Raw genomic sequence first — 16,947 nt, 5'->3', positions numbered from 1 at the left:
TCGAGGAGACTCAGGCTGAATATTTTAGCTTGAATACTGCACAGGTGATAGTGTGCACTTCATCCAGCATTCCTTCAGAAGGCACAAACCGTGAGGCTGCGATATTGGATTACTTGGTCAAGGTGCTACTAGCCAGATCTCTCTACCTTAAGGTTACCTTTTACTTGGTATTTAACAAATAATCTGTGGAATAAGGCTTCTAGATAATGTGGATATCCTGTTCTCACAGAACCTTTCAAGCAATGATTTTAGCATCCAGTGGTAATTTTTGCCCGAATCAATATAACTCTTCAAGTTATAAAATGGTGCTTTTCATATACTATAAATACATTTATTAGTTGCCTCTCTTCTGCCAACAAGTTTTCCTGCTGTGCCCCCGAAGTTTTTCATGAATTTGCATTCATCCTTGTGCAGGGGCCATGCTAATCTTCTCTGTATTGTTCCAATTTTAGCATATTGTGCTAAGTGAGCACCCCAAAGTTTGCTTTTATTTTGAGCATTATTATAGATCCACTGATTTTTTTTGAAGTTCAATGTATTATTATCTACTACCATTACTATTCTTTCTGGTACTCAAATTGTCCCAAATTAGGTTAGTGGGAGCTCTTTCAAAAGATCTCCCATGTCCTTGTGGTATGTCTCCACAATAAATCTTTGAGTGCTTTGGGGCACCTGGGTGGCTCAGTCGTTGAGCATCCAACTTCAAGCTCAGGTCATGATCTCACGGTTTGTGAGTTCGAGCCCCACGTTGGGCTCACGGTTGTCAGCCTGTCAGTGCAGAGCCCACTTCGGATCCTCTGTCTCCCTCTCATTGCCCCTCCCCTGCTTGTGCTCTCCCCAAAATATATAAATATTAACAAATAAAAAAATAAACCAATAAACCTTTGAGAGCTTCTCTGCTTTTTGGCCCAGCATGTTTTAGGCACACCTTATACATTCCCGTCCCAGACTAATAATCACCCAATTCCCTTAGGAACCCTAAGATTGTGGCAGGGAGTGAATGGTACTTAGAAACCGATAGAGGGTACTAGACTGCTGTGTTCATTATTACTGGGGTCTCACGGCTTCTAGGCCGTTTTAATGAGCAGAACTAGAAAATACTGAGTTAAATCAGAGAAACTGCTGATATCTGACTTTTTGTGGCCTAAAAATTGGCAATTTCATGGGGTTGAACCCGACATACTGTTTAAAAATCATGAGTTCATATTGACACTCCAACTGATATCTAATACCACAGCATTCTTCCTCATCTTCTCTCATTCCGCATTTATGCCTTCATTCTCCCAGTGAGAACCTTTGCTCCCAATGACCTCAATATTCAAAACAGTTACAGAATTATAATCCAAGTGCCACTAGCGCAAAGAGTCTCTTAAGATTTGGAGTTTTATCCTTAGCAAACAGCCACTCCAAGTACGGAGTGCTCAAAAGTACAGTGCCACAAGTTATTCAAATTCTTTTCTCTGTATGTGGTGATGCTGTGCATTTAACACACATTTAGAACCACTTGTCTTTGTCTTACGTCAATTTTAGAGGTTTTGTTTTTATCTCTTTTTGGATTTCATTTCACTTTATTGTTGAACATTTAAAACATTTAAATGGTTCAAAGATCAAGTGTACTCACAAAAGCCTTACTCTGCTCTCTACCTTCTACCTTTTCTCCACGTATCCCCTGGCGATAACTATTTTCCCCATATCCTGGTCTATCCTTTCGATGTTTCTGCTTTCCTTTCTGATATTATTTTTCCTTATTTTTTCTCTTTGTTCTTATACAAACAGCTGAATACTATGAACTCTTTTGCAACCTGCTTTTTTTGCACTTAACAATAAATCCTGGAAATTATTCCATATCGTTTCAGAGACCAGAATCAGAGAATCCTCACAACTGGAAGTTCCTTAGAGGTCACCTTAGTCCAAATTTTATCCCTCACATGACTCTAAACCAAAAGTCAATCAAAGAGATCAACTCACATCTTGAAAATCTAGGATATGGAGGCAGTAAAGTTTATTTCCTCATTAGGCTGACCATTCGATTTAGAGAGCTCTATCAGAAAGTACTTTCCCATGCTGAATTGACATCTAATTCTGAAAAACTCCATAGTTCAGCTACTTGTAGCCACAAAGAATTAGCTGGCTCCCTCTTTCACCACGCAGCCCTTCAAACATAACTTTTCCCGAGAAACAGGCCCATCTCTTTCTTGTTCTAAATGGTTTATAATTGTGTGAAAATGCAGTTATTTTCATAATAATTTTCACTTATTTTGTGTCAAGAACAAAACCAAGTTGTAAGAACCAGTGGAACGTCAATAGAAAGAAAGTAGCAGAGGTCAAGAGAAAGAAGGCCAAAATTCCTTCATTCAATATTTACCGGGCATCTACTTCCTGTTTTAGGTGTTTGGGTCACAGTTAAGAATAAAGATGCCTACCCACTTATATTCTAGTGGGGGAGGAGACAGAAAATAAAAAGTACTGTCATTAAGTGCTGTTCAGGAAAAAAGAAGAAGAAGAAGAAGAAGAAGAAGAAGAAGAAGAAGAAGAAGAAGAAGAAAGAAACGAAAATTAGGACAGAGTAAGGGGGACAGGTTGGAAGGGCTGATTATAATTAGGACAGCCAGGCTAGGCACCAATGAGATGATGACGTTTAAAGATGACCCGAAGGAGGTGAGGAAGCGAACCATGGGTTACAGCGGGGAAGAAAGACTTGGACAGAACAGTTTGTGCAAAGGCCCAGAATCCACCAAGTTAGTTGACCTGAGGGCACTGAACAACTGGGCACAACTCAACCCAGAAACTTTATATGTAGAGCAGAGACGGCTTGGCCTCTGCATTCTTTCACTTTCCTTCCCAGAAGTCTCCAGTCTAGGTCTACAGAGGTTCGGAATGCGGTTCTGCATGCCTAATGGAGCAATGAGAGCAGCTGAGTCCATTGGGCCCAGAAAGTCTCTCTATCCAAAGCTCTCTCTCGGAACAGCTCTCTTTTTCCTTTTATCTCTACTAGCAGAATGTCCTATAGTCCAGATTTTAAAAATCCGATTGGGGTTAAAAACAGGCTATGAGAATACAGACTAATATAAATTGAGTTTTGAAATCAGACAAAATGAAATAGTAATGAACTTCCAGGAAATGCTCTCACAGAGAGATCAAATCTTGAAGGCTCTAGATAAAGAGTGTTAAAAATTTAAGCATAAAGAATTTGATACAATGTACAAAATCTTCACAGAGTATCAACACATTAGAGGGCTTCAATATAATGGGATATCCAGCTCTCATTAAAAACACTTTTATCTCTATCTTCTAGAAAGCACCTTTTGAGAGGACAGAATTATAATAATGGTGGATATTATTTTTGTTCTCATTTTGTACATGGGGAAACTGTGGCTCAGAGAGATTAAGCTACTTGCCAAAGGTCATGGAACTGCAGAGTTTTGATTTAATGGGACGGGAATTCAAGAGAAAGTGTTAAAGGAAGTGAAGTAGACTGAGAAGCTTCATTTCAATTGAATTGACATCTCTTCTAGTCACCCTTAGTTCCAAACTTTATCTTAAGATTTAAACACCTCAGAAGCATTTTGGCGGAAGTAATATATACCCCAAATTTCTTTCAGGAAAATTTCCTCTATGGTTGACTAAGTTACAATGACTTCATTTTTAGGTACCAAATCCAAATGTGACTTTTTTTTTTTTTAAATCCTTAACCTGAAAAGTCACATACCGAGTTCTGATAGCAAGTTTATTCAAAGTAGTTAATCCTTAGTATGTCAGAAGAAGCCGCGTCCCAAGTACTTTTTTTTGGAAAGGGTGTACAAAAATAGGAAAAAATAGCCAAAGAAAGAATATGCATAGATATATTTTCACTCAAATATACTATACTTTTAAATTTGTTTTGTAATTTCCAGAAGTGACATAGTTAACATGTAAAAATAAAATGGAAATTGTAACCAAATTTTAATATGACTTTATCAGAGACTTAAACACGATGGGGTAAAGGCGAGTCTTTAACGGATTTAAATTCTAGTGGACAGAATTAAGAATAGTTACAAAGTCAAGGAATTAACTATGTCTAGACATCTCTCCTACATCTCTATTTGAGGAACAGTATTTTTTTTTTTCTCATCCTTTGAATTCCCAAGTTAGGAATTCAGAACCTGCTGTTGAAAGGATCATCATCCTTAAATCTCAATCCATTTATCAGGCTAAAATGCAAATGTAAGTGGTGAATACATTTCAACAGTCCTGGAGCTCCAAAGAGCCTTCTCAGGGAACATGCTGAGCTAACTGGGGAAGGGTTAAGCCACCCCTATTTTTCAGATCTGAAAACAGTTGTTCTGATATGAGAAGAATCATTACAATGGTGCCAGCTCCCTTCTATAAAAGCTATACACATTTTTTGCACAACTGTATGATTGTTATGGTAACCATAAAAATGGAACTATCATTCTTCAAATTACACACTACCCATACTGGATTACCTACATACGTTTGTTCTTCTACATTACCCAGAATTTCCTTTCAGAGAGGGCTATGTCTGTCCTATAGATGTTTAGGAGCAAGATAAAGTGGTCTCTTTCAAAGGGAGATTCCACAACAATGAATCTTTCAGAGGCCGAGCTCTTCAAGAATTCTAGGGCTTCCCTGTCAAGTCTTTGAATCCTATGGTCACTGGGAGGCCAAAATATTTTCCCTGGGAGGCAGGGGAACTGCCTGGAAAATGTATTCCCCAAATGATTGCTTTTTATTAAGAGGAAGACTAAAGCACCATGAATGGGTCCGAATAGACCTCGCACAGTTGGGTAAAATACTGAGAACCTTTACTAGAGTCTGTGTTCAGTGAGGTGAAAGACTTATTTAAGAGATATAAACAAGCATTTCTGAAAAGAACAGCATGAATATATCAAACAAAAATGCCAAAATAAATTTTAGCTATATTTTAGGATGACCAGGGACTCTGTTATTACTTTGGCCAACATGAGCAGAACTTTGTAACTTTTAACAGCAAAAATGCAGGAATTCTTTCTTCTCATGAGTGGGGAAAAGCCAAGTCTGGTCTTGTATGTCTTTTAAATATTCATTTTGGGCCAAAATTCTGTTTCATTGTTCACAGAGCCGATTCTACAGTTTAAAAAAAAAAAAAAAAAAAAAAAAAAAGGCAGTCTGATAATGACTTCCTGGCTGATTTTAATATTAAATACTTAGATTTTGAGGCAAAAATGTGTTCATAATTACTGTTTGCTCCAGGGAATTTCCAAATTAGATGCTTAAATTTGTCTAGTTTTCCTTTCTCAAAAATAAAATAACTAAATTAAATTTAAAAAATTAAAAAAAAAACCCCAAAACTCACAGGGTTTTGAGGGGGGCAGGGCAAGTGGAGCTGTCGAGGCAGCACTCCTGTCCTCCTGTCGCGGCAAGCGCTCTCCGGCAGCAGAACGGAGCGGAGCATGGAGTGCAAAGTGCCACTTCTCTAACCCCGGCCCGTGGACGGGAGACGGGGAGTCCCCGGCCGCAGTCTGCACCTCTACCTGCACTACCAGGGTTCAAGCCTCCCGGGGCACTCGCTGGGTCTCAGCCCAATCCCCACCACCGGGTCCCTACCGAGCCTGGGACTGGCCCTCGATTCATCATCCCAACCTCTTTTCCTGCTGAAGCAGCTCTCCCCAACTGGACTCCGGTCTCTTCTCCTCTTCGGCCTTTCAGGTCCATTAGCATCTGGCTACCAGGGTGAAGTTCTTCGCTCCTTTCTCAAAAACCTTCACTGGCTTCCAGCCACGCTGACGTGACACTCCTCAGCTTGGCATTCAATATCCTCCATGAACTGGCTTCAAACTTTTCCATTCTCATTTAAGATGATTTAACTTCATCAACATGGGGCCTTAGTTAACCAGTTCTGCTAACATCCCGAATTAATGATTTATGTAGACTCATCATCTCTTCTTCCAGACCATTCTCTTTGAAGGAAAGGACGGTTTCAATTATGTACTTTTCAAATCCAACAGTATCTATTTCAGGGCCTTGCAAATGGTAGCGACAATAAATATTTACTGAATTGAATCTTTAATTGGGCTCTTTCAACTCCAAACTCCTGGAAAATAGGCTGAGGCTGAGGCAGAGCCATAAATGGTTTTCACCCTCTAGTCCCTTTATCAGAAACACCAACATATCTGTGAGTAGATACACTTCAGGTGATGCCTTGGTACCTCCGGCCATGGCCTAGGAAGATGGCCCCAGAGAATTTTCTAGGTTTAGAATCAAAGTCCTTTGGGTTATGAATATGCTGATAGCAAGGGTAGACAAGAAGACAGGAAAATTGGGTAAGGAAGAACAGAATTTGAGAGCAGAAGGTAGTCTGAAAATTCTAATCTACATAATGACTCCAACATCTTTTTGGTAAGGCATCGTGCCTTAATCCTCATCAGAAAGAAAGAAGAGGCACTATTTTATAAAGCATAAAGTAGGCTAGACCCTGTACTTTATGAGAAAGTTAGTTGCCTGTATGTCCCTTTCAACTTGTGAAGGAAAGTAAGGCTCAGAGGAGTTATGTAATTCGTCCAAAAACACATCCCTAGTAAAGTGGCAGAGTATGTGACGATTCAAGCCAAATTTGTCTCTAAATATATGCTCCTGTATTTCACCCCTGTGATATCGAGGTTATTGAAACTTTTCAAACTCCTGGGAGAGCAAAATGAGTGACACCACACATAAATTAGGAGGGAACACAGCTGTAGTAGGTTGTTATCTGTCCTGCTCCCCCTCTCCCAAGCCAGCATGTAACTCAAACGGGGGCAAACTGATCCCACCCTAGAATGTGGAATTGGGACAGAGAAAGGGAGAGGGAGAGGGAGATCAGGAGGAAGGTGTGTGAGAAGAGAAGGGGGAGAGAGAAATCAGCTCCCTCAGGGGGACTGGTAATTGTCAGGTAGCAGCCATCCACTGAGGAGCAGGAAGCAAAAGAGGTTAGTCTGAGGGAGGGGAAGGGGGAAGCAGATGTGTAGAAGCAGGAGAGACGGAGAGGAATGAAGGAGGCTTTCTGGGTTTCCTGCCTTACTTCATTCGGTCCCTGGTTCCCTGCCCTTGGATTCTGGGAGTCACCACAGGATCCTTAAAACAAATTCCCCTTTCTGCTTAAGCGAGCTCCAGTGGTTTCTGCTATTTGGGACCAAAAAAGTCTTAATTAGTGCAACAGCTGTGGAAAGTTTCCTAGAATGGCTAACTTGTCATGGCTTTCTCCAATGCTTTCTTGCTAACAAGCCATGACAGGCCCTTACAGTCGGTGCTTCCATACTGCCCACTCCTGGGGGCGCTGTGAGTGTCCTCAGGTGTGGGGAGGCAGAGAGAGGGCATGGCAGAATATTAATACTAAGGTTCTACTTCAAAAACAAATCAACTAAAAAAAAAAAGACTCCCTTTGTCAATGAAATGTCACATTTTTTTGGCCAGTAGGGATTTGAAGAAGGCTCTAACTTCTTTTTTCTCAATACAGGGGAGGGAAAGGGTGCAGTGTTCTTGACTGATGTGATATTTTGGGTTGACTTTCTTGTTTAATGTCTATCAAGAGCGTGGGTTTAAGATGCAGGCACAGGAGGATGAAGGGTAAGGGTAAGAGCTTCTAGACTATGGACCTGAATTCAAGTCGGAGCTCAGCCCCTCAGCCACGTGACCTCGAGGCAAGTGATTACACTTCCCTGAGCCCCAGTTTCTTCATCGGCAAAATAGGGATAATTATTTCGCAGGCTTGTTTCAATCATTAAATAAAGTAATACATAAGTATAAAATAATTAAATGAGATAACACATACACAAAGGTATAAAAGAAACATCCAACAAATTGTATGTGTTGGTATATGGATATTTGCCACATTACACAACAAAGCTAAATGAAAACTTCAAACTTTTACACATACTAATTTTCTTCATCCCGGATATTTTTGGCTAAACATTAATGGAGACGATCTACTCCGAGGGAAACTGATCTTTCTTTCGGTGTGTCTTCTGGTGTACGCCAAGCCCCAAGGCAGAGAAGACAGGAGAGCGACACGTGGTGACTGCCTACGATGTGCCCAGCACTGTCTCGGGTCTGCCTGACAGTCGAGATTGTGCTAGTGATTTCGTATTTTCAAAGTAACTCTGTTTCAAAAGGAGACGATTAAATATGACTATAGAAAAGGGTAATTGAACACACATTTAAAGCATTATTATGCTTGTGGGAACACTCCTATCCTAGGAATTCTAATTACATCTGTAAGACCACAGGAGAACTGTTTAAACAATCACAATTTGAAACTCTTGATTCTCCCATATACAAACTTTGGTGTAATTCCACTAAGTCACCTCTCAGGCGAAAAAGATTATGGGAAACTTTACTTTCACGGAGAGTAAACATGATGCCGCAAGACCAATTTCTTCACATACACAACAGGACTTCCATGCACACATCGGTGTCCTGTGAAAGTCGCAAAGGGACTCGATACACTTACTCACATCACGCCACAACTGCTGGAAAGGTTTTTGGAATTCTTTAACTACTTTCTAAGCCAATTCCTGAGCTTCACAAGAAAATCAGTTTTACTACTTTATAATTATACTTAATTTTTTTTTTTTTTTGAAGTTGCGTTATCCAGCTTGATCACCCCCTTGATTTACCACTCTTGGCTTTAAACCGACTTGGCTGTTTCCAAAAATCAAATCCACTCTCAAAAGATGAAGATTTGCCATTGTTGAAAATGTGCCTTGGGCTCTGAAGGCAATTTCCGAAGAGGAGTCCAAAAATGTGTATGTCCTCCACTGGCTCCTTCCCCACTGCCCGCCAGCAAGCTCAAATTCTCCTCAATCTCAAAGACGTCTTCGGTTCCGAGCCTCGGTCAAGCTCCCTCTCACCTCCCGTGTGCCGCAAACTCCTTAAAAGAGATATTTATACTTCGTGTCCTCACTTCTTCACCCCACTTCCTCTCCTCGGCTGGCCGCAGTCTTCTCGGGCTCCCGCCACTCACTGCCCAACGCATGCGATACCCAAGAGAAAATAATCTGATGGCCAAACGCAACGACTTCTGTCCCCTGCTTTGCCCCAGCTGGCAGCAGTGCAGCAGAGCACAGGGCGACTCGCCCTTGCTTGGAACCTGTCACCAGCCTGGCCTCTGCCTTTTCTTTTAACTCTTCAAATATCCTCCTTCCTGCACCCCCAACCCCACCTCTTCCTACGAAGCTTCCGTCCTTTAAGTGCCGCTGGACAGTCCACCCCTGGTCCCCTTTCCCGTTCAGATGCGTGCTCACCAGGTATATCCACTCTCTTGGGTGGCTCTGACTACGACTTTTATGCACTGAAACGGGTATCTGCACCCCAGACCTCATTCCTGAGCGCCAGGCCTGCTTCTCTTTCTGGCCCCTGGACATGGTCTTCTGGTACCCAAATTTTACTCGTCTTTCCCCATCCAAGCATTTTGTTCTTGCCCTCTATTTCATAATCTCAGATTTTCCTAAATTTCACTTTGGCTTAAGGATGGATAGTGACACAGTTCAAGGGCCTTCCTTACAGGCTTATTATCTTCCTACTGAGAGGTCTTCTCGAGAATGTCAGAAACAGTGTTAGCTGCTTTTTCTTTTTCCTTTTTTTTTCTTTTTTTCCAATAGTAAGACGAAAGCCTAAGGAAATCCTATTCATCCCTCAAGGCCAAGTTAAAAAAGTTACCTGGCTTTACAGCTTCCTCATGCAAAATAAATTACTTTCTCAGCTGTGTTCACCTGGTGCCTACTTTTTTTTTTTTTAATTTAAGCCTTTTGAGATAATTGTCGATTCATACAGTGGTAAGAAATAATAAAGATGCTATCTACCTTTTACCCAATTTCTAGTGGCAAAATCCTACAAAACTATAATAGAGCATCAAAACCAGGGTATTGACATGGACACAACACACCGATCTTACCTAGAGCCCCCATTCTCACTTGTGCTCGTTATGTTCCACACAATTTTATTGCGTGTGGAGGTGCATGTAAGCACCACCTCAAACAAGAGACAATGCTTCCATCATCCCAAGGATCCCTGTCTTTTAATAACAATCATCCCTACCTAATTCCCCCCCTACCGTGCCCCCCTCAGTCCCTGCAAGACAAATCTATTCTCCAGTTCCAAAATGTATCTTTTCTAAAAGTTACACAACAGAATCAAACAGATGTAACATTTCAGATTGGCTTTTTTCACTGATCACAATTTCCTGAAGATTCAGGCAAGCTGTAGCAAGATCAATAGTTCATTCCTCTTTACTGCTGAGTATCATTCCACGACATGGATGTACCACACTGGTTTAACCATGCACCTGTGGAAAGATAGCTCGGTGGTTTCCAGCTTGGGGCGGTTATGAATAAATAACACTGCTATGAAAATGTGTGTGCAAGTTTTTGTGTGAACCGTGAGTTTTTATTTCTCTGGGATAAATGCCCGGGAATGCAATTACCACGTTGTATGGTGGTTGTGTTTAGTTTTTTAAAGAAGCTGTCAAAGTATTTGCAGAGTAGCTGTGCCATTTTACATTTCCACCAGCAGGGTGTGAATGATCTGCTTTCTCCACATCCTCACTAGCATTTGGTATTGCTCGCGGCTTTTCACCAACTTTGCTTTTTCCTTTTATTTCAGCCATTCTGACCGGTGTGGACTGAGGTTTCATTGTGGACTTAATCTGCATTTTCTTTTGAATGTTTTTATTTATTTTTGAGATACAGAGAGACAGAGCATGAGCAGGGGAGGGGCAGAGGAGACACAGAATCCGAAGCAGGCTCCAGGTTCCGAGCTGTCAGCACAGAGCCCGCTGTGGGGCTCGAACTCAGGGACTGTGAGATCATGACATGAGCTGAAGTCGGACGCTCAACCGACTGAGCCATTCAGGTGCCCCTTAATCTGCATTTTCTAACGGCTAATCATGTTAAACACCTTTTTTACGTGCTCATTTGCCTTCTGTATGTCCTCTCCAAGTACATGTCATGTGCTCATTTTCTAACTGGACTGCTTTTATATTATTGAGCTTTAAGGGTTCTTTATGTATTGTAGATACAGTCCTTTATGGGATATGTGGTTTGCAAACATTTTCTCCCAGGCTAGCTTTCTTTTCATCCTTTTAACAGAGTCTTTCACAGACAAAAAGGTTTTACTTTTGCTGAGAACCAATTTATCAATCTTTTCTTTAAAAAATTTTTTTTAATGGTTATATTTATTTTTGAGCCAGAGAGAGACAGAGCATGAGTGGGGGAGGGGCAGAGAGAGAGGGTGACAGAATCTGAAGCAGGCTCCATGCTCTGAGCTGTCAGCACAGAGCCCAACACGGGGTTTGAACTCGTCAACCGGGATATCATAACCTGAGCCGAACGAAGTCGGACACTCAACCAACTGGGCCACCCAGGAGCCCCATCAATCTTTTCTTACATTGGCTATGCTTTTTGTGTCTCGTCTAAGAACTCTTTAGCTAGTCTTGTACCATGTAAGTATCTTATGCTCTTTTTTAAAAATGTTTATTTATATTTTTTGAGAGACAGAGAGGGAGAGGGAGAGAGGGAGAGAGAGAGAGAGGGAGAGAGAGAGAGAGAGAGAGGGAGAGAGAGAGAGAGAGAGAGAGAGAGGGAGAGAGAGAGAGAGGGGGGGAGAGAGAGAGAGAGGGAGGGAGAGAGAGAGAGAGGGAGGGAGAGAGGGAGGGAGAGAGAGAGAGAGGGAGGGAGAGAGGGAGGGAGAGAGAGAGAGGGAGGAGGGAGAGAGAGGGAGGGAGAGAGAGAGAGGGAGGGAGAGAGAGAGAGGGAGGGAGAGAGAGAGAGAGGGAGGGAGAGAGAGAGGGAGGGAGAGAGAGAGAGAGGGAGGGAGAGAGAGAGAGAGGGAGAGAGAGAGAGAGAGAGAGAGAGAGAGAGAGAGAGAGAGAGAGAGAGAGGGAAAACATCAGCGGGGGAGGGGCAGAGAGAGAGAGAATCTGAAGTAGGTTCCAGGCTCTGAGCTAACTCAGAGCCTGACACAGGGCTCGAACCCACAAACTATGAGATCATGATGCAAGCCGGAGTCGGACACTTAACTGACTGAGCCACCCAGGTGCCCCTATGCTCTTTTCTGTAAAAGTTTTACAGCTCTACATTTTATATTTAAGTCTATGATCCCTTTTGAGTTAGTTTTTGCACAAGGCATGAGGTTTAGGCCAAGGTTCATTTATTTGCCGATGCACACCCAATTCTTCCAACACCATTTGTTGAAAAGGCTACTCTTCCTCCACTGAGTTGCCTTTGCTCCTTATCATATATTAATTGGGCATATTTGTGTGGCTCTAACTCTGGGTTTTCTATTCTGTTTTATTAATCTATGTGCCTATCCCTTCTAGTTTTTTGCAGATACTCTTTATCAAGTTGACAGTCTTCTCTTTTCCTAATCTGCTAGTACATACGTGTGTTGGGACTTTTTCCAAATGCCTCTTCTGTAATAACTGACAAGATATGATTTATGTTTTATTCTGTTGATAGGATAGATTACATGCATTGATGTTTCTATCTAGAGATAGAATTCACATACTATAAAATCCGCCCTTTTAACATGTACGATTCAATCTTTGTGCAGGTGGCAGTACGAATGAGGTTTATCCAAAGTGCAACTATGGCTAGCTGAAAAAAATAATAAATAAATAAATAATAAAAATTTAAAATGCATGAATCAGAGGTTTTCAGTCTCTGCAGAGGGTTGTGTAATCTTTTCCACGACCTAATTCCATAACATGTTCGTGACCCAAAAAGAAACGCCATACCCATTAAGAGTAATTCCTTGTTCCTCCTTCCCCGTAGCCCCTAGCAACCACTAATTGACTTTCTTATCATACACTACATGGCCTTTTATATCTGGCTTCTTTCGTCTGGCATAACGTTTTGAAGGTTCATCCATGCTGTGGCCCGTAGCAATATTTTTTTCCCTTTTATGGGCAAATAATATTGCAATGCATGGATATACCACATATCGTTTATGCCTTTATCAGATGATGGACATTTGGATTGTTTCCATTTTGGGCTATTACAGATAAGGCCGCTATAAACATTTGTGTACAAATTTTTGTGTGGATATGTTTTCCATTCTATAGGAGTCAAATTACTGGGTCATAAACTCTACGTTTAAACCTTTTAGAAACTGCCAAAATTTTCTCCAAAGTGGCTTTGTTGTGTGGTACGTACACATTTTAGACCACTACGCCTTCCTGATGGAATGATCCGTTTAACATTATGTCCCTCTTTGTCTCTAGTAATTTTCTTTGCGCTGAAGTCTATTTTATCTGATGATAATATAGCTTCTCTTGCTTTTTTAAAATTGATATTTGCATGGTATATCATTTTTCATCATTTTGCTTTAAACCCACCTATGTCACTGTATTCAAAATAAGTTTGTTTAGAAATCTAATTACTGGATCATTTTTTTTAATGTTTGTTTTTGAGAGAGAGAGAGAAAGAGAGAGAGAAAGAGAGAGAGAGAGAAGAGAGAAGAGAGAGAGAGAAAGTGCGAGCAGGGGAGAAGCAGAGAGAGAGAGGGAGATACAGAATCCCAAGCAGGCTCCAGGCTCTGAGCTGTCAGCACAGAGCCTGATGTGGGGCTCAAACCCACGAACCATGAGATCATGACCTGAGCTGAAGGCGGACACTTAACCAACTGAGCCACCCGGATGCCCCTGGATCATGCTTTTTTATCCATCCCACTAATCTCTGTCTTTCAATTGGTGTTTTTAGGCAATTTACATTAAGGGCAATTATTAATATGTTATAGGTTAAGTTGCCATTTTTACATTTTGTTTTCTGTTTGTTGCCTCTCTTTCTCGTTACAATGTTTTTCTTGTAGATTAAATGAACATTGTTTTTTTGATTCCATCTTGATGGTTTATAAAGTTACCACTGTGTAGTTTTCTTAGTGGTTGCTCTAGGTACCACAATATACATAAGTTGTACAGTCTACTGTACCAACTTCTTACTACTTCAAGAAACCCGAATTCCACTTAGGTTCCTTTACCCTTTCTACATTCTAAATACTTTTCCCACACACTTTGAGCACTACTTTATTTAGTGCTAGAACTTTTGTTTCAACCACCAAATGTGATTTAAGAAACTCATGAGGACAGTTCATGATGTTTCCCATTTTTTACCCATTCTCATATTCTTCTTTCCATTCTGATATTCCAAGTCATCTTATGTTATCATTTCCTTTCTGTTTAGAGAACTTTCTTCAGTCATCCCTTCAGGGTATATTGACTAGCAACAACTTCTCTTAGCTTTCCTATGTCTGAAAACGCTTTTATTTCCTCTTCATCTCTGAAGGATATTTTTGCTGGAAACAGAATTCATGGTGGACAGTTCTTTTCTTTCAGTACTTGAGAAATCTGCCACTTTCTTCTGGCCTCCACAGTTTCCAATGTGAAACTATTACCATTTGAATTGGTGTTCTCTTAAAAGACTTCCCTCTGCTTCAAAGATTTTTTCTTTGTATTCAGGTTTCAGAAGTTTAAATATGATGTGTCTTGGCATTAGTTCCTTTGGGTTTATGCTGTTTGGGGTTGTGATGTTGTGATTTATAATAAGAAATATAAATTTGGTCTTCATCCCTGTTTCTGGCACAGAGCTCCTAAAACCCTTAGAATTTCCTAAATGATAACAGCAATAAAGATGTCTTTTGATATTCATAGCAAATCCCTTTCAACCACACCCGAGTTCATGTTAATGAGATAACTTCTGGAAAGCATTTAAGTGTGGGGGCTGGTTGTCAGGGGCATCAACCGCCATGTGATCAGAGGGCTGGAACTTTCAGCCCGACTTCCAACCTCAGGTGAGGGGGGAGGGGCTAGAGAGTGAATTCATTCACCATTGGCCAATGATCTAATCAATCATGCCTATGTAATGGAGCCTCCATAAAAACCCAAAAGGATAGGGTTAGAGAGCATCCAGGCTGGTGTATGTGTGTGCAGTGCTGAGAGGACATCGTGTCCAGAGAAAGCATGGAACCTCCATGTCACGTTCCCTCGGACCTTGCCCTATGCGTCTCTTTCATCTAGATGCGCCAGAGTTCTATTCTTTTACAAAAAACCAGTAATCTAGTAAGTAAATTATTTTCCTGACTGAGTTCTGTGAGCTACACTAGTAAATTAATCAAACCCGAGGAGGGGGCCTAGGAATCCTCAATTTATGGCCTGCTGGACAGAAGCACAGGTAACAAGCTGGACTTGCAACAGGCATTTGAAGTTGGAGGGGGCAATCTTGTGGGACTGAGCCCCTAACCTATGGAATCTGATACTATCTCTAGGTTGACAGCGTGAGAATTGAGTTCAACTACAGGACACCCAGCTGGTGCCACAGAGATGTTTATGGAATTGAAAACACACACTTTTGGCATGAGAAGTGAAGCAGTGTTGTAGTCAAAGACTGAAAGTCAAGGACACACAGAAGAGTGTGTTTTTCTTTACAGGAGTCAGCTCAGTTTACTGAAGACTTATCTTTGGCCAAATTTGGGGAGTTATCAGCCATTACTTCTTTGAATACATTTGCCGTTCCATTCACTCTCTCCTCTCACTCTGGGACTCCGATGACACAAATGTTAGCTCTTTTGTTATAAGCGCATACATCCTTCTTGCTCAAACTAGGTAAATTCTATTGATCTGTCTTCAAGTTCACTAATTCTATCCTATAATCTCTAATCTACTATTGAGCTCTGGATAGTTTTTGTTTTGTTTTGTTTTGTTTTGTTTTTGGTGACAGTATTTCTTACTTTGATATTTTCCATTTGGTTCTTTTTAAAAATTTCTTTGTTGAGATTTTCTATTTTTTTATTTGTTTCAAGAGAATTTGTAATTATTTGTTAAAGCCTGTTCATAAAGGTTGCTTTAAAATCCTTGTCAGATAATTGCAACATGTGATTTATTTTGGTACTGATATCAGCTATACATTCTCATTCAAATTATGGTTTTCCTGGTGTGATGAGTGCATTTCAATTGTATACTAGACATTTTGGATGCTATATTAGGAAGGAGACTCTGGATCCTATATGGTCTGTTGTGGGGTTTTTGGTAAGCAGTCTCCTACCGAGGTGTAGCTGAAGGGCCAGGTGAGTGTACACGTTCAACTTCCTACTGAATCCCGCTGCTACCAACCCAGCACAGACTCACAAGGCCTCCCTGTAGGTCGCAATCCATCCCTCCCATCAGCCCTGCCGACATCTTCCTGGTCAAAAGGGGGCACCAATTCACACTGTCTCACGGACTCCAAGTGTGGGTGTAAACTAAACTCCCTGCGAAGCCCCACCGCCACCAGGAAGGGGAAAAGCAAAAATCTGATATATACTGCCTTATCACTAGTTTTGGGGCAGAAGCTCAACTCCCTGTTGACATTAGGAGTGGGGAGTAGGTGAGTGAGATATTTCTGTATATAAATATAATTGATTCTATACCAAGGTCTCTGCTTATGGTGGCAGGAGGTACAGGCTCAGCTGGCATTGAGCTGCACTGACACCAGGGGGTATGCTGTGGAAACCAGCCCTGACTCATCGCATCTCTGCTGCCAGGCAGGGAAGGACGCTCGTCTTATTTCTGGGCCTTGCCGGCACTATTCTCACGGACAACTGGTACACTGCCTACTTTCGCTGGAGAGGGGACAGAAGCTCAGCTCCACTGCCAGCTCTGCCAATCTACCCGAGCAGGGGAATCAGAACACAACCTGCTCCCACTGGATGAGGAATAGGGTCTGCTCCTCGCTTGGCTCCACGGACACCATCCCAAAAGGGAAACTGGAGCATGCCTGCTTCCACTGGGAAGGGGAAAGAAGAAAGCTCCTTACTTGGTTCCACTGACACTACCCTAGCAGGGGAAGGCAAACACTATCAACAACTTCTGCCGCGCAGGGGATGGAAGATTAGGCCCGCCTAGATCTTACACCTCCCAAAGTGGAATCAGAGCGTCACCTGCAAGTGGCAGACAGGATAGAAGAT

At 41.6% G+C, this 16,947-nt stretch overlaps 1 protein-coding gene and 1 non-coding gene across 8 annotated transcripts in view; both read right to left on the bottom strand.

Annotated features, from left to right (window-relative positions):
• Positions 1 to 16,947, bottom strand: part of DIS3L2 (DIS3 like 3'-5' exoribonuclease 2) — a 346,637-nt gene that overhangs the window by 145,120 nt on the left and 184,570 nt on the right. The gene's annotated exons all lie outside the window — the stretch shown is intronic.
• LOC122241659 lies at positions 371 to 473 on the bottom strand. The gene has a single exon (XR_006221897.1). It is a non-coding gene; the product is annotated as a U6 spliceosomal RNA (small nuclear RNA).

The sequence above is a fragment of the Panthera tigris genome, chromosome C1, assembly GCF_018350195.1.
Source record: "Panthera tigris isolate Pti1 chromosome C1, P.tigris_Pti1_mat1.1, whole genome shotgun sequence".
Lineage (NCBI taxonomy): Eukaryota > Metazoa > Chordata > Mammalia > Carnivora > Felidae > Panthera > Panthera tigris.
The sequence above is the reverse complement of the archived record's forward strand: the minus strand, read 5'-3'. Positions and strand labels throughout refer to the sequence as shown.